This window comes from Felis catus, chromosome A1, assembly GCF_018350175.1.
Source record: "Felis catus isolate Fca126 chromosome A1, F.catus_Fca126_mat1.0, whole genome shotgun sequence".
NCBI lineage: Eukaryota > Metazoa > Chordata > Mammalia > Carnivora > Felidae > Felis > Felis catus.
Window position 1 is genome coordinate 162,509,841 of NC_058368.1, and position 23,482 is coordinate 162,533,322.

At 35.6% G+C, this 23,482-nt stretch overlaps 1 non-coding gene across 1 annotated transcript; it reads left to right on the top strand.

Moving 5' to 3' along the window:
• The first annotated feature begins 23,056 nt into the window (after positions 1 to 23,056).
• On the top strand, positions 23,057 to 23,160 carry LOC111556910. Its single transcript, XR_002736616.1, has one exon. It is a non-coding gene; the product is annotated as a U6 spliceosomal RNA (small nuclear RNA).
• The last annotated feature ends 322 nt before the right edge of the window (positions 23,161 to 23,482 follow it).

Here is a 23,482-nt window from a genome sequence, read left to right on the forward strand (position 1 = left end):
TGTTAAGTGAAATAAGCCATACAGAGAAAGACAGATACCATATGTTTTCATCTTATGTGGATCCTGAGAAACTTAACAGAAGTCTATTGGGGAGGGGAAGGAAAAAAAAAGAGGTTAGAGTGGGAGAGAGCCAAAGAATAAGACTCTTAAAAACTGAGACCAAACTGAGGGTTGATGGGGGGTGGGAGGGTGGGTGATGGGTATTGAGGAGGGCACCTTTTGGGATGAGCACTGGGTGTTGTATGGAAACCAATTTGACAATAAATTTCATATTAAAAAAAAACATGTAGATACCACATGAATGTAATGTGGCAAAGGGAAAGAAAACTAAGTGCATACAGGCTATCCTTCTTCCCCTCAAGAAACTTTTTACATATCTCCATTACTTATATCATTTGGAATTGCAAATCTTGTATATAAGGGGTTAATATCCAAAATATTTAAAGAACTTCTGCAAGTCAACACCAAAACCCCAAATAATCTGACTAAAAATGGTCAGAAGAGGGGCACCTGGTGGCTCAGGTGGTTGAGCACCCGACTTTGGCTCAGGTCATGATATCACAGTTCATGGGTTCAAGCCCCACATTGGGCTTTTTGCTGACAGCTCGGACCCTGCTTCAGGTCTGTATCTGCCTATCCTTGCTCATGCTCTAGCTCTCTCTCTCAAAAATAAATAAGCATTAAAAAAATTTTTAATGGGTAGAAGACATGAGTAGACCTTTTTTTTTCCCAAAGAAAACATATAGATGGCCAACAGACAGATGAAAAGATGCCCAAGCTCACTCACCATAAGGAAAATCCAAATCAAATATAATGAGGTATCACTTCTCATCTGTTAGGATATCTATTGTCAAACAGATAAGAAATAATAAGTTTTTCTCAGGATAAGAAGAAAAGGAAATCCTTGTTTATTGTTAGTCATAATGGAAATGAGTACAGCTATTATGGAAAATAGGTTGGAGTTTCCTCAAAAAAGTAAAAATAGAACTAGGATAATAATCCAGCAATTCTACTGGGTATTCCCCCCCCCAAAAAAAATAAAGGAAAACACTAACTCAGATTTAATCACCTCTATGTTCATTGTAGCTTATTGTTAATAGGCAAGATAGGAAAATAACCTAACCATCCATCAGTGGATGAATGAATCAAGAAAATTAAACACACACACACACGGTGGAATATATCACTCACCACAAAAAATGGGGGGATTTGTGACAACATGGATGGAACTTGAGGTCATTAACTACATAAAAAAAAAGTGAGACAGAAAAAGACAACATGATTTATATGTGGAATCTGAAAAAAAAAAACACCTTATAGCTACAGAGAATAGATTGGTGGTGGAGGGTGGCAATTGGGCAAAATTGGTGAAGGGAGAGTCAAAGGTACAAACTTCCATTTAGAAGTTGTAGAGATGTAATGTATAGCATTATGACTATAGCTAATAATGGTACATTACATCTCTGAAAGCTGCCTGAGTAATGCTTAAATATCTCACCACCAAAAAAAAGTAACTATATATGGTGACAGATGTTAGCTACACTTATAGTGATGATCATTTCACAATATACACAAATATCAAATCATATTACCCACTTGAAACTGATAAAATGTTGTATGTCAACCATACCTTAATAAAAAAAATGTGAGCAATACTAATAGCATGAGAAATGAAGAAAAAAAATTAAAAGTTGGACTTTATTAAATTGAAATCTGCTGTGCAAATGACACTATTCAGAGAATTAAAGACCAGACTCAGGGGTTAATATCTAGCCAAAGTTTCACTAGGAGAAAATTTTTGGAAATCAACTGTTAATTAACTTTTACTCAAAATATAAAAAAAAAAAAAAAAAAACAAACTCTTGGAACTCAATTCTAAGAAAACAAGATATTTAAAAATTGGTCAAGAAAATAAGGGAAGGGGCCAACATGGCAGAGAGGTAGAGGGATCTGTACTTTGCTCCTCTCTCAAATGAAGGGTTGAAGTCAAAGGACTCTGAACCCCCAAAAGTCTGGGAGGAAAAGAGACTGAGTCTACCAAAGAGACACCGGCACAAGCTAACAGGCCATAGGTGGGTGATTGTGAACTGGAGGAAATAAAACAGGCTGGGTAGGCATGGAGGGAAGGGATCTCCTTCTGCTGAGAGACAAAGGGAAGAGAGAGTGGCTGGGGAAGCATAGGACTGCATCTGGACAAGAGGAAAAGCTCGGACCAGGAGAGAGAGGGATCCCATCTCTAACTGTGGGACTTTCTCTGGACTGGGGCTGGCTGCTTGTTAGCGCACCTGTGGAGGAGGGGAGCCACCCCTGGATTTGGTGGTACGTGAGGGGTGCAGTCTGCAGTAGGAGAAAGCAGTCCCCTCCCCGATGTGCTGCAGTACAGAACAAAAGCAGCTGGGACCACATATCAGGTGGCAGAGAGAGGCACTTCCCCAGTGCCGGGGCGCACGGAGCTGGAGTTTAAATCCCAGCCAAGCACCGGGCTTGGGAGTCAGGGGAGCGAGACAGACCACCTCATCTGCCCTCGCAGCACAGTGAGGATGGCTCAAACAGAGTGATTTGGGACACCGGGTCCATGAAGAAGAGACTGGGGGGTCGCTACTTTTCTCCCCACAACCACTAAGGTGGGGCCTCAGGGATGGGTCAGCAGGGCCCACAGTGGAGGTGGGACCAGTCTATACCAAACCAAGACCCTCTGAAATGGGTAACTGCATAACTACTGGAGTGGGATAAATGGTGTTGAACCAGACAGCCCCCTCCTCCAGACAAGTGCTGCTGCATTGCCTGGATTAATTCTAGGACAATTCTTGTTATTTAGATCTATTCTTCCTTTCTTTTTTCTTATCTCTTCTTCTAGGCTGGTCACTATGGTTGGTGGTTTGTTTAAGCAGAAATATTTATCCATTCTCTTGATACATGTTCTACACTTCCTTCTTTCCTTTCTCTCTGGAATAATCAAGCTGTATAGTTTCTCTGTCTGGGGAACTTTATCTTCATTTCTTTGTCCCCGCCTCCTTTATTTTCCTCTCTCTCTCTCTCTCTCTCTCTCTCTCTCTCTCTCTCTCTCTCTCGATTAAGCCATTAGTCTCTCTGCCTGGTCAATGTTTATTTTTTCTTTTTCCCCCCCTACCCCTATCATTTCTCTCTCTGTATGTACTCTTCCATCAGCACCACCTCCACCCTGTTCTTGTAGCTGGTGTTTCTGGTTTTTTGCTTTTGGATTCTTTGTTTGATTTGCTTTTGTGTTTGAATGTTTTTTTTTCCTGTGTGTCTGTTTGTTTTCATTTCCAGGGCTACTTCAAGGAAGAAATCAAAGCACACCTGATGGAGGGTCTAAAACATCACTACGAGTAGGGAAATAAAATAACTAAAGTCACAACAGAGAGCAAGTAACACTCTTCAAAAAACACCTCCTGAAGGGCCAGGCCTGGACACTGTATGACCCCCGCCTTTAATAAAGCAGTGCTCTCAGGTGTAGAGCACATAACAAGCTTTTAAAATTCACAAGGGACAGAAAACTAGCCAAAATGATGAAATGAAGACTTCTCCTCAAAAGAAATTCCAGGAAGAAGTGACAGCTAAAGAATTGATCAAAACATATATAAGCAATATAACTGAACAGGAATTTAGGATAATAGTCATAAAATTAATTGCCGGGCTTGAAAAAAGCATAGAAGACAGCATAGAATCTACTGCTGCAGAGATCAAGGAACTAAAAAATAGTCATGATGAATTTAAAAATGATATAAATAAGGAACAAAATAAAATGGAGGCAACCACAGAGTGGATTGAAGAGGCAGAGGGGAGAAAAGGTACATTAAAAGGTAAAATGATGGAAAAAGAGAAAGCTGAGAAAAAGAGAGAGGAAAAAATCCAGGAATATGAAGGGAGAATTAAAGAACTAAGTGATGTAACCAAATGGAAAAATTTCTGTATCATAGGAATTCCAGAAGAAGAAGAAGAGAGAGAAAGGGGCTGAAGGTATACTTTAACAAATCATAGCTGAGAACTTCCCTGATCTGGGAAAGGAAACAGACATTGAAATCCAAGAGGCACAGAGAACTCCCTTCGGACATAACTTGAATTGATCTTCTGCATGACATGTCATAGTGAAACTGGCAAAATACAAGGATAAAGAGAGAATTCTGAAAGCAGCTAGGGATAAACAGGCCTTAACATACAAAGACACATACAGGTAGTAGCAGACCTATCTACTGGAACTTGGCAGGCTAGGAAGGAATGGCAAGAAATCTTCAATCATATGAAATGGAAAAATATGCAGCCAAGAATCCTTTATCCAGCAAGTCTGTCATTCAGAATAGGAGAGATGAAGGTTTTCCCAAACAAACAAAAACTGAAGGAATTCATCACCATTAAACCAGCCCTACAAGAGATCCTAAGGGAGACTCTGTGAGGGAAATGTTGTAAGGACTACAAAGTACCAGAGACATCAATACAAGCATGAAACCTACATATATCACAATGGCTCTAAACCCATATCTTTCAATAATAACACTGAATGTAAATGGACTAAATGCTCCAATCAAAAGACATAGGGTATGAGAATGGATAAAAAATAAGATCCATCTATTTGCTGTCTACAAGAGACCCATTTTAGACCTGAGGACACCTTCAGATTGAAAGTGAGGGGATGGAGAACTATCTATCATGTTACTGGAAGTCAAAAGAAACCTGAAGTAGCCATACTTATATCAGACAAACTAGATTTTAAAGTAAAGGCTGTAACAAGAGATGAAAAAGGGCATTATAAAATAATTACAGGGTCTATCCATCAGGAAGAGCTGACAATTATAAAGGTCTATGCACTGAATTCAGAAGAACCCAAATATATAAGACAATCACAAACATGAACAATCTTATTGGTAAGAATGTGGTAATTGCAGGGGACTTTAATACTCCACTTATAGCAATGGACAGATGACAGATCATATAGACAGAAAATCAGTAAAGAAACAAGGGCCCTGAATGACACAGTGGACCAGATGGACTTGACAGATATATTTAGAACTCTACATCCTAAAGCAGCAGAATATATTTTTTCTTCTTGAGTGCACATGGAACATTCTCCAAGACATCACATACTGGGTCACAAAACAGTCCTAAATAAATATAAAAGAATTGAGATATTATCATGCACACTTTGAGATCACAGTGCTATGAAACTTGAAATCAACCACAGGAAAAAGTCTGGAAAACCTCCCAAAGCATGGAGGTTAAAGAACATTCCTACTAAAGAATTAATTGGTCACTCAGGAAATTAGAGAAGAAATTAAAAAATATATGGAAACAAAATGAAAACACAACAATCCAAACCTTTTGGGATGCAGCAAAGGCAGTCCTGATGGGAAAATACATTGCAATCCACGCCTATCTCAAGAAACAAGAAAAATGCCAAATATAAAATCTAACAACACACCTAAAGGAAATAGAAGCAGAACAGCAAAGACATCCCAAACCCAGCAGAAGAAGACAAATAATAAAGATCAGAGCACAAATAAAAAATATAGAATCAGAAAAACAAAAGCAAAAACAAAACAAAAACAGATCAATGAAACTAAGAGTTTTTTTTTTTTTTTTTGAAAAAGTAAAATTGATAAACCTCTAGCTAGGCTTCTCAAAAAGAAAAGAGAGAGGACCAAAATAGATAAAATCATGAATGAAAATGGAATTATTGCAACCAATCCCTCAGAAATACAAGCAATTATCAGGGAATACTATGAAAAATTATATGCCAACAAACTGGACAACCTGGAAGAAATGGACAAATTCCTAAACACCCACACACTTCCAAAACTCAAAGAGGAAGAAATGGAAAATTTGAACAGACCCATAACTAGTGAAGGAATTGAATCAGTTATCAAAAATGTCCCAACAAATAAGAGTCTCAGACTAGATGGTTTCCCTGGGGAATTCTACCACACATTTAAAGCTGAGTTAATACCTATCCTTCTCAAGCTGTTCCAAAAAATAGAAAGGGAAGGAAAACTTCCAGGCTCATTCTATGAAGCCAGCATTACTTTATTCCCAAACCAGACAGAGACCCAGCAAAAAAAGAGAACTACAGGCCAATATCCCTGATGAATATGTATGCAAATATTCTCAACAAGATACTAGCAAATCGAATTCAACAGCATATAAAAAGACTTATTCACCACGATCAAGTGGGATTCATTCCTGGGCTGCAGGGCTGGTTCAGTATTCACAAATCAATCACTGTGATACATCACATTAATAAAAGGAAAGATAACGATATGATCCTGTCAATCGATGCAGAAAAAGCATTTGACAAAATACAGCATCCCTTTTTAATAAAAACCCTCGAGAAAGTCAGGATAGAAGGAACATACTTAATTGTCATAAAAGCCATTTATGAAAAGCCCACAGCTAATATCATCCTCAATGAGAAAAAACTGAGAGCTTTTCCTCTGAGATCAGAAACACGACAGGGATGTCCACTCTCACCACTGTTGTTTAACAGAGTGTTGGAAGTTCTAGCATCAGCAATCAGACAACAAAAGGAAATCAAAGGCATCAAAATTGGCAAAGATGAAGTCAAACTTTCACTTTTTGCAGATGACATGATATTATACATGGAAAATCCAATAGGCTCCACCAAAAGTCTGCTAGAACTGATACATGAATTCAGCAAAGTCGCAGGTTAAAAAACCAGTGTTACAAAAATCAGTTACATTTTTATACACCTATAATGAAGCAACAGAAAGAGAAATAAAGAAATTTGTCCTAGTTACAATTTCACCAAGAAGCATAAAATACCTAGGAATAAACCTGACCAAAGATGTTAAAGATCTGTATGCTGAAAACTATAGAAAGCTTATGAAGGAAATTGAAGAAGACACACAGAAATAGAAAAACATTCCATGCTTATGGATTGGAAGAATAAATATTGTTTAAAATGTCAGTACTACCCAAAGCAATCTACACATTCAATGCAATCCCAATCAAAATTACACCAGCATTATTCTCAAAGCTAGAACAATCCTAAAATATGTATGGAACCACAAAAGACCCCTGAATAGCCAAAGTAATATTGAAGAAGAAAACCAAAGTGGGAGGCATCACAATCCCAGATTTTAGCTTCTACTAACAGAGGTGTAATCATCAAGACAGTATAGTATTGGCACAAAAGCAGACACATGACCAATGGAATAGAATAGAGACTCCAGAATTGGACCCACAAATGGATGGCCAACTAATCTTTGACAAAGCAGGAAAGAATATCCAATGGAAAAAAGACAGTCTGTTTAACAAATCGTGCTGGGAGAACTGGACAGCAACATGCAGAACAATGAATCTAGAACACTTTCTTACACCATGCACAAAAAAAAAAAAAAAAAAAAAAAAAAAAAAAAAAAAAAAAACCTCAAAATGGATGAAAGACCTCAATGTGAGACAGGAAACTATCAAAACCCTAGAGGAGAAAGCAGGTAAAAATCTCTCTGACCTCAGCCGCAGCAATTTCTTATTTGACACATCTCCAAAGGCAAGAGAATTAAAAGCAAAAATGAACTATAGGGACCTCATGAAGATAAAAAGCTTCTGCACAGCAAAGGAAACAATCAACAAAACTAAAAGGCAACCGACAGAATTAGAAAAGATATTTGCAAATAACATATCACATAAAGGCTAGTATACAAAATCTATAAAGAATTCACCAAACTCCACACCTGAAAAACAATCCAGTGAAGAAATAGGCATAAGACATGCATAGACATTTTTCTAAAGAAAACAACCAGATGGCCAACAGGTACATGAAAAGATATTCAACATCACTCCTCATCAGGGAAATACACATCAAAAGCACACTGAGATACCACCTCACACCAGTCAGAGTGGCTAAAATGAACCAATCAGAAGACTATAGATGCTGGAGAGGTTGTGGAGAAAAGGGAACCCTCTTGCACTGTTGGTGGGAATGCAAACTGGTACAGCTGCTCGGGAAGACAGTGTGGAGGTTCCTCAAAAAATTAAAAATAGACCTACCCTATGACCCAGCAATAGCATTGCTAGTAATTTACCCAAGGTATACAGGAGTGCTGATGCATAGGGATGCTCATACCCCAATGTTTATAGCAGCACTTTCAACAATAGTCAAATTATGGAAAGAGTGTATCATCAACTGATGAATGGATAAAGAACATGTGGTTTATATATACAATGGAATACTACTTGACAAAGAGAAAGAATGAAATCTGACCATTTGCAGCAATGTGGATGGAACTGGAGAGTATTATGCTAAGTGAAATGAGTTAGTCAGGGAAATACAGATACCATATGTTTTTACTCATAGGTGGGTCCTGAGAAACTTAACAGAAGACCATAGGGGTGAGGAAGGGGGAGAAAAGTTACAAACAGAGAGGGAGGGAGGCAAACCATAACAGACTGTTAAACACAGAGAACAAACTGAAGGTGGATGGGGGAGAGAGGAAAGTGGGTAATGGGCAGTGAGGAGGGCACTTGTTGGGATGAGCAGTCAGTGTTGTATGGAAGTCAATTTGATAATAAATTATATTTTAAAAATTGGTCAAGAGACGTAAACAGATACCTCTTCAAAGAAGTTGAATAGATGTGAGGTACACATAGGGCAAGATGCTTAACATCATTTGTCATTAGGGAGGTACACACTGAAAACAATCAAAGAGCACTACACAGAGAAAAGAAAATATCCAAAAAATTGACAGTAAAAAAAACTGGGAAGGATATAGAGAGGAATTTTCATTCATTACTAGCAGGAATGCATAATGGCACAGTTACTCTGGAAAAGTTTGTTAGCTTCCTGGAAATTTAAACCTATCTTACCAAATAATTCAGCAATCACACTCCTAGTTATTGACTTGGAAACCCAAGTCCACAAAAAAACATAATGGCTTATTTGTATTGTTAGGATATGAGACAACCATGATGTACATTATTATACAAATAGAGAAACAGTGGTACATCCATGCAGTGGAATATTATTCAGTGATATAAAAAATGAGTTATTAAGCCATAAAAGGACATGGAAGAATCATAGACGCACATTTTGAAGTGAAAGAAACTAGACTGAAAAAGCTATATGAAATATAGTGTCAATTATATGCCATTCTAGGTCAGAAAGATGTATAGAAATGATCAAATGTTCAGAGGTTGCCAGGAAGTTGGGGGCAGGAGGGAAGGGATGAATAGCTGATTTTTTTGGAGTGGCAAAATTATATGATACATTATGCATTAATCAAAATCCTTTGAACTTTGTGACATAAAAACCAAATCTTAATATATGCAAATTTAAAAAGGAGGTTCTGAAAATGGAAAAGAGACTATGACAAAAGAATTAAAAAACATTACTGAAGTTGGTTTGAGGGTAAAGGTGCTGACCTTACTAACTGTAGATAGGAGTTGCTTCTGTAAGACTAAGGACAAAATTAACCAAAGAAGACTGTACTCAGATTCTTAAAGTTGTGTCCCATGTGAGCACGAGGTAAAAATTATGATACTGCTATGAATGCATATTAGAACTGAACAATTAAATGCATTATAGATGTAAAAGCCACATTTCTTAGTGTTGGAGTGGAAATTTACAGATAAGCAAGAGTAGTACAGAATGATTGATGTGGTATTAAACTTGAGTTGAAGATATCACTATGATGGATAGTCACCTCTTTATAGATCTGTGCATGTACATAGGCTACTAAACAGACATAACATTTCCTTGCTCTTTCAGCTGAGCAATCTGGAATCAATGATAACCCAATACCAATGAGGATATCCAGCATTGAGACTTTCATTTCCAATACACTTCTCTAATAAAGGAACCAGAGCTTTTTGGGAAAATGACTGATTGTAGACTTCACTAGGAGATTTATAAGACAAGCCTGTGGCATCGTGTTATGCCAGAAAACAGAAATATACCAACAAAAGAAAAATACATAGCAATACATACATTTAATATGCATAGGTTAATGGAACACAGGAAGCAACTCAAAGAGATCCCAATGGCCAAAGCTGAAACAATTTGAGGGGGAAGAAAGGCAATATTAGAATTGAATTCATACTAGAATAAATCAATTATGAAATAATGAAAGTGGAAGAAAAGATGAATATTCTATGCAAAATAATTTCAAGTAATTTATAGAGGTACTCTGCCTTGAGGAGGGGAGGAGAACTCCCCATTCCCTAAGACTGGGCTGTGTATAGTGACTTTTCTTCCAAAGAGTACAGTATGGAGTGAGGAAAGGGTCAGATGGGAATAACATTACAGTGGAGAAACCTGAAAATACTACCTTTAGCCGGATCATTAAGATCAACAACAACAATGACAAATCACGTTCATAATGCATACTTTTGGTATAATATGATGAAAATGTCAATTTACTTCTGTGATATTCCTCCCTACAACCCAATCTCTGTCTACTCATGAGGGAAACATTAGAAAAGTCCAGTAGATCAGCATCCTTCAAAATACCTGACTCATGCTCCTCACAACTGCCAAAGCCATCACACACACACATACACACACAAATCTGATAAAGTGTCACAGCCAAGAGAAGCTTAAGGAGATACAAGGACTAAATGTAATTTAAGCTGAATGGCATCCTACACACTAGGTAAAAAATAAAGGCATATGAATAAAATGTCAACTTTAATAATTATACTTATTATAACAACTGTGGCATACTAATTGGGGAAACTGGGTGAGAAGTCATACTATCTTGCAGCTTTTAAAAGATTTTTTGAAACAGTTGTAGGTTTTTATAAAAATGTGGCAAAAATATAGATTTAGAAGGGGAAAACTGATGAAAATATTAACTGATAAAAATATATTGAAGAATTTTTAGTCCTAAAACTAAGGATATTGAGCTGCAAAGAATATCAGCCACATAACATAGTCAAATGTAAAGAATGTAAAATATATTTTATGTTTCACAGAATGTTTCATAATAATGTCTCGTACATTCAGTACAATGATATTCTGTTAAGTCTTTTTCAAAAATAGCACAAATACACAGGACAGACTGTTATTGCAATAGAAAATGTTATTTCTAGTAAGTGAAGAAATTTTTATTGCTCCAAATAATTTCATGGCCATTAGAAGAAAGAGCTTATTAAAATAATACATTCAAAATTAAAAATTATTTAGGATTTTATTAAATAATCTAGAATGAAATTTAGTATTAAATAATTTAGATTTACCTTTCTTCTGTATATTCAGCAAGTGAGATAATTTTAGACTTTGTATATGATTTATAGTTTATTAAAATTACACATGTCTGTAATATGTAGGCTAATTTTCCTTGCTTAGAAAGTTCTGAGAAATGTGAGAAAAGGTAGGAGAGAGAAGAGCTCCTCACATTCAGAAGCTGGGCTGACACATCCAGGCCATTTATTCCCCCATTTGATAAATAATCTCACAATATACCAACCTAACACCAGGTCACTCTGAGACACATATGAGTAAAAGAAAAAAAGTCACTTCATAATTTTGTTTAAGTACAAAGAAAACATGGTCACCATAACATCCACAAGAAAATGAACACTGTTTTTTACTAAATGAGTATCTCCTACTCCTTTACCCAATCATAAAATTGCCCCTGCTTTCTGACAGTGTCCATTACAGAGAGCCCACTCTTCTTAGACCAAAACTAAATCCTAAAACAGATTCTTTCTAATACCTCTTAATGAGATATTCAACATTCCCCAATGGTGTGTGCCCTCCCTCATCGATGTGAGTGAGTACCCGACTTGCTCGCTTCTAATGTCTCCCTGGAGGTCTTTGGCTAAAAGTCATTGACAAAAATCAAGAAATTGGCACGACAAAAATAAAGAACCTTTACATTTGGGAAGATAGAATTAGTAAATTCTGCAAATTTCCGAATGTGGGGGGAAAAATTACTTTGGCTTTCATACTAGTTCTTGCAGAACACTAAAATAACTTCTTAGGGGGTGCCTGGGTGGCTCAGTCGGTTGAGCATCCGACTTTGGCTCAGGTCATGATCTCACAGTCTGTGAGTTCGAGCCCCGCATCGGGCTCTGTGCTGATGGCTCAGAACCTGGAGCCTGCTTCTGATTCTGTGTCTCCCTCTCTCTCTGCCCCTTCCCTGCTCATGCTCTCTCTCTGTCTCAAAAATAAATAAAAACATTAAGAAAAAAAATCTTTAAAATAAATAAAATAACTTCTTAGGGCTCAACTTCTGCTCAATCTTTATTATAATAAATATATTTTCAGTTGCTGAAGGGAAGATTGCCATTTCTCTCATCCACTTGGCCAGGATCTCCCCAACTACTGTTTACTCCTCTGTTTGACTTCCTGTTTATAAAATGTGAGCAGTACTAGTACAGAACAAGCTATTACAGAGGCTGACATAGTTCTTTATAAAACTGAAGAGTCAAATATTGCTGAACTATAAAAAGGGATCAGATCTACAGTAAGAGGCTGCCAGAATATAAGATTAAACCCATATGTGCTTTAAAGCTCACTGTCATTATTAGAGTATAATGTAAAAGTATTCCTCAAAGTTCATATTCGTATCTTGGAAGTAATAAATTCAGGGATATAGTTTCTTCTAATGATTCTAGAGGTTCTCTAGCACATTCAATTCTGTATCTAACTCCGATGCTAATACTTGGTGTAATATTGGGCAGTTATTATATACATGGTTAGTTACTCAGTTTCTTTCTTCTATAATAAGCATCCACTGCTTTAGGCATCAAAATAGACTGAACACGTTCTTAGAAGGAATAACTAAATAACTGAGTATCTATTAATAAATGTTTTCATCTACTTCTCTATTTATGTATTCATTAATCTGATTGACCAACTGCCTGTTATTTATCTCTTAAAATTTAAGTCCTTGCTTTGGCCATTTATCACCTGTGTCGCATGATTTGGAGCAAGTTACCTCTCTAACTTCTCTCACACAGCTCTCCCACTCATTGGGTCTGTCTGTGCTGGCAAAGTCTTATCTCAGGGGCTTTGCATTTGTTCCTATGTTGGGAAAGCTCTTCCCAAGATAATTATTTGGCTTCCATTCTGATTTTCTTCAGGTCTTTAGTCCTATTTGACTTTCTTCATGAGAACTTTCTTGAACCCTTCCTAAAATTTTTCCCTCTCTCCATTATATTTACGATTCTAACTCCCTTTACTGTTTAAAACACACACACACACACACACACACACACACACACACACACACAATGCAAAATATATATATGTTTATTTTATATATTTTGTTTTCCTCACTTAGAATTCTCTACTAAGTAGAATTTTCTACTTAGTAGAATTCTCTACTAAGACAAAGATTTTTGTTTGTTGATTCAGTGCTACATTCCCAGTATCTAGAATGGAACTTGTCCATTGAAACCCTCATGAAAAATTTTTCAGATTCACGGAATTTGGGGGGAGGATAAAAAATACATTGCTTACCACTGAACTTTGTACAGACCATACACTACATACATGGCATACTTAGTCTTGTAATATTTTATATAACACCACGCATAGATCTCTTGCAACCACCATAAAACTCAAGGACTCATGACTCTCTATAAAGATACTAAGTGTTATTAGAGAAATTAGTAAGTCCTAGTCATAAACAATACTTAAATATACACAAAAATCTATATATACTCTATAATGCATGATTAGATTTTTACAATATATTTTGAGTAACTTTACTGTGATTATGAGGTTATAATTTAATTCATGAAAATTAAATGGCATTTGCATAACTATAACTCAATCATAATATTCTCCATCAAGTCAATCATTATAGGTGAGTGTAATTTTAATGAATGCAGTTAATTAATTTTAATTTTCAAATGAATGCATTTAAATAATAATTTAGAATTTTCACCTAATAAAGTAAAGCAGCACATCATTCTCTAACATTTTTAAATGAAGTATGGCTTCTTATAGGATTAACTCAGTCACTTTTTCTTAGTATTGGAATGTTAAATAAGATGCATATGATTATCAAATGGGACAAAAATAACAGCAGTGAAATCAATGTTAGTTATATGAATGAATAAACTTCTTAAAATAATAAAATTGTAGCTTCCAGTTAGAAAGTATCTCATTTTTAAAAAGCATCACACGCTGAAATATAAAATCATGAGTTATAGTACAACTTTCATTTTATGGAAAATGGGTATAGTATGTACACAGAAACAGTGCATAGTGGTTTCCAATCTATGGTTTATGTCAGAGAAAGTATTAAAAAAACTATATAATTGTGGTGAAATAAAAAAGTTTTAATAAGACATTTAAAGTGTAAATAGCCTTTTCTTTATAATTTTCCAAAAATGTGGATTCATAAGTTAGAATGCGCCTCATTTAACCCTGCAAGTATGACATTGGATAAATCACCTCACCTCTCCAAACTTTATTTTATACCTGTATAATAGCAGTATTATAACCCATTTGGTGTGTGTGTGTGTGTGTGTGTGTGTGTGTGTGTGTGTATATATATATATATATATATATATATATATATATATATATATAATAGCTACATAACTATTTTTGAATAAGTATTTAATAAATATTAGAAACAGAAGTAGTTGTAGTTAGTGGTTATATTTGCAATAAAGGAAAGATGATGCTTACTATGTAATCCTTGATACATCTTTCCCTCACATTTATGAGTCTTACATCAAGGGAATGGGAGAACCTGCATGCAGGCTGGATAGAGAATCTTCTAGCATACCCAGGAAGCAGCACTGCACTAGCTGTGTGGCTTACCGTCCACAAGACTGGAAAAAAATCTATTCCACTTGTCTCAAATTAGAATATGGAATTCAGAGCAATCTAATGAACATGTAATCTATGCACAAGGAAAAGGAAATGAGTATGGCACCCACCATGTTATCACTCTGCACACAATGTTACCTGATGTCTATAAATCATCTAAATTGTGTAATCTATAAATTCTAAATCTTCTAATTTATAAATCTTGTAAAATTAATTTTGTTGTTACTATACCACTGACCAACCTATTATACAATTAAAAGTTAGTTTACAGAAGGAAGTGTAGCAATTTGCTGTACTACTTAGAAAATAAAGTTGTTTAAAATCAGACATTATGCCATTCTGTATTCTGGCTAAGGAAAATTTCTGCTATGGGTATTCACATAAGCTAGTTTCCAAATTAAATAGGACTGAAAACAAACTCATACTGACAGTTACTATCTCTTTTGCAAGGAAATGTAGATTATGATTTTATTTTACTGTTCTCTCTTAAAACATATTCCAAACATAACTATTTCAACCCTCAGTAGCATTAAATGTAGGAATATAAACATTTTAAAAGTAGTTTCAAATCAATTTATCAATTCCAGGTGTGCCAATAACTTCCTTAGAGATATAGGAGATATTTAATTAACAGCTATATTTTATAAAACAACACATTGAGAATGTAAATGAGAAAAGGAAAACAATCAGAAAGCTGGATTATAGCAAGTAATGGACCACAGTGTCTCTTTTGGTATCACTAGAGATCACTTCCAAATAGTCAGTATCTCTTTGTGGATATCTGGCAGTTCTCTGCTATACTGAAAGTTCTCATTTTCAGTTACTATTCTCATCCAGGGTGTGATAGTAAAAGTTGACAAAGTTATTAAAAGTCTGACTTAAAATGGACGACAACATTGAATTCCAACTTTTACTTCTGCTAAAATGTCTCCAAATCAGGAACCTAGATAGCTCAGTCAGTTATACATCAGGGTCTCGATTTCAGCTGACTTCATGATCTCACCATTCACAGGTTTGAGCCCCACGTCAGGCTCTTCAATGAGGGCACAGAGCCTGCTTGAGATTCTCTGTCTCCCTCTCTCTCTGCTCCTCGCCTTCTCGCACTCTCTCTCAAAAGTAAACATTAAAAAAATAATAGAATGTGTCCAAATCATCCATTTTTAATCCAATTTGTAGCATTGTTTTATATTTTAAACTGTTCATAATCTGCACTGAGCTCAACAACGTCTTTGGGCAAAATAGATGATAGAGCCCTCACATCAGTTTTGCAGTTTTAGTTTTAAATTGGGTTGAGAAATTAATATGACACTTATTCTGAGGAACCTCTAAAGGTATATGCTGGAGTTTTATTGAATGATATAAATCTTTTCTCCTCATATTTTTGATTCTATGATTATAAAAACACATTTTAGCTTCATCAATTTAAAGACATTGCTTTATGAAAATTTTTAAATAGGCTGTACTATCTTAATTTTCCTCTCAATAGGTTTATTTTGACTTTAATTAATGTTTCCTTCTTAAATAAAATACCATTTGATACATTCATTTTCAAAATAATACACAGTAATGATATTTCCTATTTTATTTTAATTAAACAACTTGAAACTTACTCCTATAGCTGTATTTATCTCTAATCCATTCCTTCTAAATAATGTGTAATTCTCCATCTTTTGCATTTACCCCATGTCATCTACCTACTCCCCAAATGACAGACATCTTGGGGTGTCTGGTGGCTCAGTTAAGCATATAACTCTTGGTTTCAGCTCACGTCATGGTCTCACAATTGTGAGATTGAGCCCCACATCAGGCTCCATGCTGAGCATGGAACCTGGTTGGGATTCTTTCCCTCTCTTTCTCTGTCTCTGTCTCTCTCTGTCTCTGTCTCTCTCTGTCTCTCTTTCAGAAGTAAATAAAACATAATATAAAATTAAAAAAAAACAAATGATATACACCTAATTTGACTCCAATTTGCCTCCTGAAATTAGGGTACAAATAGAACAGGGTTACCCACAAGGCAACGGGTACAAAATTTAAGGATGCTCTCACTCTCAGAGCAAGTACACTACCCTGTGCTCATGTCTTACATGACCTTGAGAGTCAGTGCCTCAAGTTTTGCACCCAAGCTGCCCCCTTACTTCATTTTAGTCCTCAACCAAGTCTTCCTAAAAGAACACACAGTATTTCTCCTTCTGACTTTATGGGAGGATGTTTTGGGATTTTATACCCATACAAGAACTGCTGTATCATGGTTTATATGTATACATCAACTGACTCAATGATACTACATTACTGTCCATATGTCTACAACAACCTACACTCCATGATGTACATGAAGTTTTGTATCATATTGTTGCATTAGCATTATTTATCACCCTAATACCAACCACTCTAATGGTTCTAAAGTGATATTTTATGATTACTAATAATTCTATGACTTCCCCTTATTTGTGCTTGGTAGTTCTTTTTACTTTAATCTTTTGAAAATGCCTTCTCATATCTTTCACACATATTTGAACTGGAATTGCTCTTTTCATAAGAATTTCTCATATTCCAGGCATTGATTTGTAGTTGATCTTAGATATACAAGTATCTTCCTCCAATCTATTATTCATTAACTTTGAACATAGTGCACTTTATTGGGACTTCGTCAAGATAAAAAGTTTCTGTACAGTGAAGGAAACAACAAAACTAAAAGGCAGGCTACAGAATGGGAGAAGATATTTGCAAATGATATATCTGATAAAGGGCTAGTATGCAAAATCTATAAAGAACTTATCAAACTCAATACCCCCAAAATAATCCAGTTAAGAATGGGCAGAAGATGAGTCACCTGGGTGGCTCGGTAGGTTAAGCGTCTGACTTTGGCTCATGATCTCACTGCTTATGAGTTTGAGCCCCACATCAAGCTCTGTGCTGACAGCTCAGAGCCTGGAGCCTGCTTCAGATTCTGTCTCCATGTTTCTGCCCTCCCCTGCTCACGTTCTCTCTCTCTCTGTCTCTCTGTCTCTAATATAAAATAAAACATTAAAAAAATGAAAAATTAAAAAAAAAGAAATGGGCAGAAGACATGAACAGACATTCCAAAGAAGTATCCAGATGGCTAACAGACACATGAAAAGATGCTCAACATCACTTATCATCAGGGAAATACACATCAAAACCACAATGAGAAACCACCTCAAACTTGTCAGAATGACTAAAATTAACAGTATACGAAATAACAGATATTGACAAGGATGTGGAGAAAGGGGAACCTTCCTACACTGTTGGTAAGAATGCAAAGTGGATACAAAACCCAAAGATACAAAATACAGATTTGAAGGGGCACATGCACCCTGATGTTTTTAGCAGCATTATCAACAATAGCCAAACTATGGAAGCAGCCCAAATATCCATTAGCTGATGAGTGGATAAAGAAGATGTGGTATATATACACACTACGGGGCTACTTTATTATTTGGGTCATTTATATACTCAGTAATTTCAGCTCCCCCAGTTAGTAGTTTTGAAAACATACACTTGTGCTGTAGAAGTCTATTGAGGAAGGTAATAGAATTACACAATTTTTAATCTTTCCTCTTTTTTTCTTCATTTCTTCTTTTTTCCACTTCTCTCCCTATTCTTCTAAAACTAGTTTTTTTAACTCTTCAGGTTGTAGTTCAGAAAATTATGCAATAATTACTGCTCCTTATGTGACATTGCATAAATAAAAAGACACAGTATACTTAAATGAAAATGATTCCATTGCTCCCATTCTAAAATATACCACATAGTAAACCAAAAGATTTAACTGCATATTCCATCATATTTGGCTATTATGTCTTCATTCCATTTTCACAGATCATTATCAATTTCCTTAAATGTGTTTTTTGTTGTTGTTGTTATTGTTTTTTTTGTTTTGTTTTGTTTTTTTGTTTTGTTTTGTTTTGTTTTTTGAGAGAGGGAGAGAGAGAGAGCATGCATGATCAGGGGAGGGGCAGAGAGAAAGGGAGACAGAGAATCCTGAGCAGGTTCTGTGCTGTCAGCACAGAGCCCAATGAGGGCTTGACCTCAAGAATTGTGAGATTGTGACCTGAGCTGAAATCAAGAGTTGGATGCTTAACTGACTGAGCCACCCTGGTGCCCCTCATTATCAATTAAAGAAGCATAACTATTCATCTCCCACTAGGTTCACATAATACTATAATAATAATGATAATTATCATTTAATTGACAGTTGTGCCACAATACTGTATTAAATGTAATTGTCAGAATCAGGTAGGTTTTGCTATAGTAACAAGTCCTCAAATATCAGGGACTTAGTACTATAAAAATTTCTCATTTATGAAAAATTCAATGCAGCTAGTCAGGGATTTCCCTCAATTTCTTGATGTCTGCTCCCCAGGGTTTCTAGAATTGCCTAGGCAGGGCCAGAGAGAGAAGAAAGAAAGGAAGAAACACACTAACTCTTAATACTTGAAACTAGATGTGTGATACATCCCTTCCTCTCACATTCCCATTTGCCAGAGCTCAGCCCCACGATCCCACAATAATGCCAAATTAGGCTTATGAATGTTGCCATCCTGTCATCTTCTGAGAAAGTGAAAATAGTCAGTTGAACAATTAGAACTGTCATTACTGAGTGAATAAAATGTTCTCCTTTTAAATACATTTCTATTACTATGAATTTACTCTCATGGCTCCTAACTGCAATCTCAGACTTTATTCCAAAATCAGGGCTACTTTCTCCACCTGAATAATCTGGGATTATTGCAAAGTTTTAAAAGATAATGTGTTCCCAGAAATAGGTTAGCTAACTGGCCATCATCATGTGACATTTAGCTCTACTTCAATATTTTCTCTCAGACAAAAACTCTAAGAAACTCTTTTTCTTGGGGTAGGGGAGGCTGCCATGCCCAGATTCAGAAAGGTGATGATGCCCACAGCTACATTAGCCTTAACTATCCAATGGAAACAGAAATAAAGGGAAGGTGCTAGCAGTCATCATTAGGATGATAATTGTAAAGCGTAACATGAGGGCTTTCATAACGATGAAAGTTTAGAAAGGCAACTGAGAAGATAGAAATGAGCAAACACAAGAATGAACAGTTCCAGCAAAAGAAAGAAGATAATAGACGAACTGAGTTGAAAAAGAACAGACGGAACCTCACCATCTCCAACAATACAGAAGTTTGAAGAAAACTTTTCCCTCTCTTATTTCTCTTCCCTTTCTCTCCTTTTATCTTGCTTTGTTTGTTCTTCTCCTCTGGCATTGGTCTTTTTTCACATATATATAAAAATAGAATTGAGAATTCTCTTGCTTTTCAAAGCTTAAAAGGATGATTTCAGTCTTCAAATTTAGTAAACTTACTAGATTAATCTTTGTTAAGAGATAAAAGTAGGGAGAAACAAAATAAAAACATTCAAGTGTCTCCCTAATTCCTCCCTCATTCCTCCATCCTGATCTTTTTTTTTTTTTTTTGGACACTCTCTTTGTCACCTCCATAAAAGCAACTGGATGAATAGCAGTCAATGACCTTTCCTTAGTGAGAGGGATGAAACTACAAAATCAGGCCTTTAATCTGAACCTCAAAAGAAAGCCCATTTCAGGCAGGCATAGGCCTAAGGGCTGCACCTTGAATGCCTGACACACCTATATATCGCACTATTTTTAGTGACAACATCCAAAGTAATTTTAGCACTTGATAAAGACCAAAATGACTTCACACAACATTACCATTAGAGCATTTCATGCTACCATAAAAGAGGCACTAATTACCACAGGAAGTCAGGGACAGCTTTATATTTTTCTCTATAAAAGACATAATACATTATAAACTCCATAGTTAGCATCATTCTGTCATGAGTTCTTTTTAGATTTAAATATAGACTACTTCCATTTACAAAGCTCATGTCTGAAGAATCGTGAATGACCTATTTACACTGTAAGCATTTCTTTAAAAGTGATATAAGGAGCTTATTTCAGTCCCCAAACAAAAATGTTCACTTGTGCTAAGTCAACAGAGAGAATTTCTTATCCAAGCCTCCAATTTTCTACTTGATTCTTTATCACCAACAATGAAGCTTTCTTGCATGTGGAAAGAATCTAAACCTGGTAACTTTCAGTGGCAATGCTACAAAAGGTGTCTTCCTATTGTAGGCACTAAACCTATATAGAAGAGGAGGAAAGAGTTTTATTTTATTGTATTACTACAAATCGCTGCCTTGAGATCATGGTACTTCTGGGATAGAATAAGATCAAATGTTTTAAACTCTATTTTTACTATACTGTAATTTAAAAATAAAAATTCTATAAGGCCCTTCACATGAGAATACTTTTCATGAGATCAGAAGGACAACAAACGAACACCACATGCATTATGTAAATAGTAAGTGCAACACTGGATGAAGTACAAGTATGTTCATCGTGGGCTAAATACAATCATACTTTGAATGTAGTCTGTTGTTTCTTCCAATGTTTACTTCTATTCTAGGCAATTTTGAATTCCAGTCCATTTTTCTCTTCCAAAGCCAAGCTACAATTTGTCAAGTTATTATGTTTTATCATAGATCTACGTTATCAGTGTGTATTTAGTGAATATTAATACAAAAATAATTATATGTCGCGTATGTGTAAATGTTCAACAAATGCAACTCAAATGCAAGTGAAAATTATTCTCATATATTTCTAACTTAAAGCAATACAATTCTGAGCTTAGAGTCAAAAGTAACCCCTTAATATCTTATACAGTTTACCCTTGAACAACATGGATGTGAACTACATGGGTCCACTTAAATCCAGATTGTTTTTTATGCAATACAGTGCTATTAAATGTATCTTCTCTCCCTTGTGATATTCTTAATAATATTTTCTGTTCTTTGACTTACCTTATTGTAAGAATACAGTATGTAATGCATATAACACACACAAAAATACATGTTAATCAACTATTTATGTTACTGGTAAAGCTTCTGGTCTTTAGGCTATTCATAGTTAAGTTTTTGAGGAGTCCCAAGTTATACATAGATTTTCCACTGCACAGGGCGTAATTCCCCTAACCTACATATTGTTCAAGTATGAACTATAATAATGACTGACACAGGACTTAACATTATTGCCTCATTCAAAGTCTTGGAGTAAAATAGAACAAAATAAAAGTAAAGTTAAAGACTTGGCATTAAAAATTTAACTATTAATTATAATATTTATTAACAGTATTGTAAGGTATAATTTTTATAAAAGTGTACTTCCAAGATGTAGTAGTCTTAGAAATAAATAGATGAGTATAGAAAACAATTCTTCTATGTCTGTCACATTAAAAAGAATCTATGTTGCTATTTCAAAATTTACATCTCAGATCCTTTCCACTAGTAATCCTTAAGGAAGTAAAATAGTGAAAAATGAGTATTATGTATTCATTATATGCCAACTATGTGGCACTGTACTCTTTGCTTGGAATTCATATATGAAATGCATTCTCCTTGCCTTTAAGGAGAGTATTTGGGAATAAGCAAAAAATATACACATAATTCCAATTCAACATAGTAATTATTAAGCAAGTATGTAAGAAATATACAAGAGACTGGGGCGCCTGGGTGACGCAGTCGGTTAAGCCTCCGACTTCAGCCAGGTCAGGATCTTGCGGTCCGTGAGTTCGAGCCCCGCGTCAGGCTCTGGACTGATGGCTCAGAGCCTGGAGCCTGTTTCTGATTCTATGTCTCCCTCTCTCTCTGCCCCTCCCCCATTCATTCTCTGTCTCTCTCTGTCCCAAAAATAAATAAACGTTGAAAAAAAAAAAAAGAAATATACAAGAGACTAAATACTTCTCTCTTAGAGCTTCCACTTGTCCTTTTTCATAACAGTTTCTTTTTATTGTTTTTAAAGGTGTGAAAATTACAACAAAAGATATAACTTTCCTATGAATTATTTTTCTTTTTGCACAGCAGCCATGAGTTTTAAACAGGGCAAGATTCTGAGACAATACCACAAGAGTTTGTCTCCTATTCTGTAAGTTATATTGCCAACCTCTTCTAATTGGCATGAAACTAAATAAAAATAGAAGAGTTAGCAGGTATTATACACTGAGTTCTTTAGGTTGTGGGCTCTACTAACCTACCTAGAAAAAATGGGTATACAAAGGTAAAATCCAGCTAATATTCCACACGCAGAGCAAGGCACCTTGGCTTTGGATCTTGTCTGTGAACTTTGTTAAATTCAGGTAAAGATTCCTTATGGACTAATGACAGCCCTAAGTTTTAGGGCCTCCATTAGCGGGCATCCTATAAGAAATCTGCTTCTATAAAAGATCCCTAGTGTTTGGTTGGCAGCACGTACACAAAATTGGAATGATTCAGAGAGCTTAGCGTGGTCCCTGTTTAAGAATGACATGCAAATTTGTGAAGAATTCCATATTTTTACATACCTTATTCATGAATAAGAAGAATTAATATTGTAAAACTGGCCACACTACCCAAAGTGATCTACAAATGCAACATAATTTCCATCAAAATGTCAAAGGCATTCCTCACAGAAATAGAAGAAAAAATTCTAAAATTTGTGTGGAACGGCAGAAGAACCTGAGGAGTGAATACAATCCTAAGAAAAAAAGAAAAAAGCTGAAGGTATCACACTTCCTGATTTCAAACTATATTTCAAAGTGTTAGTAATAAAAACAGTAAGGTGATTGCATGATTGCACAAAAAACAGACACATAGTTTAATAGAACAGAATAGAAAGCC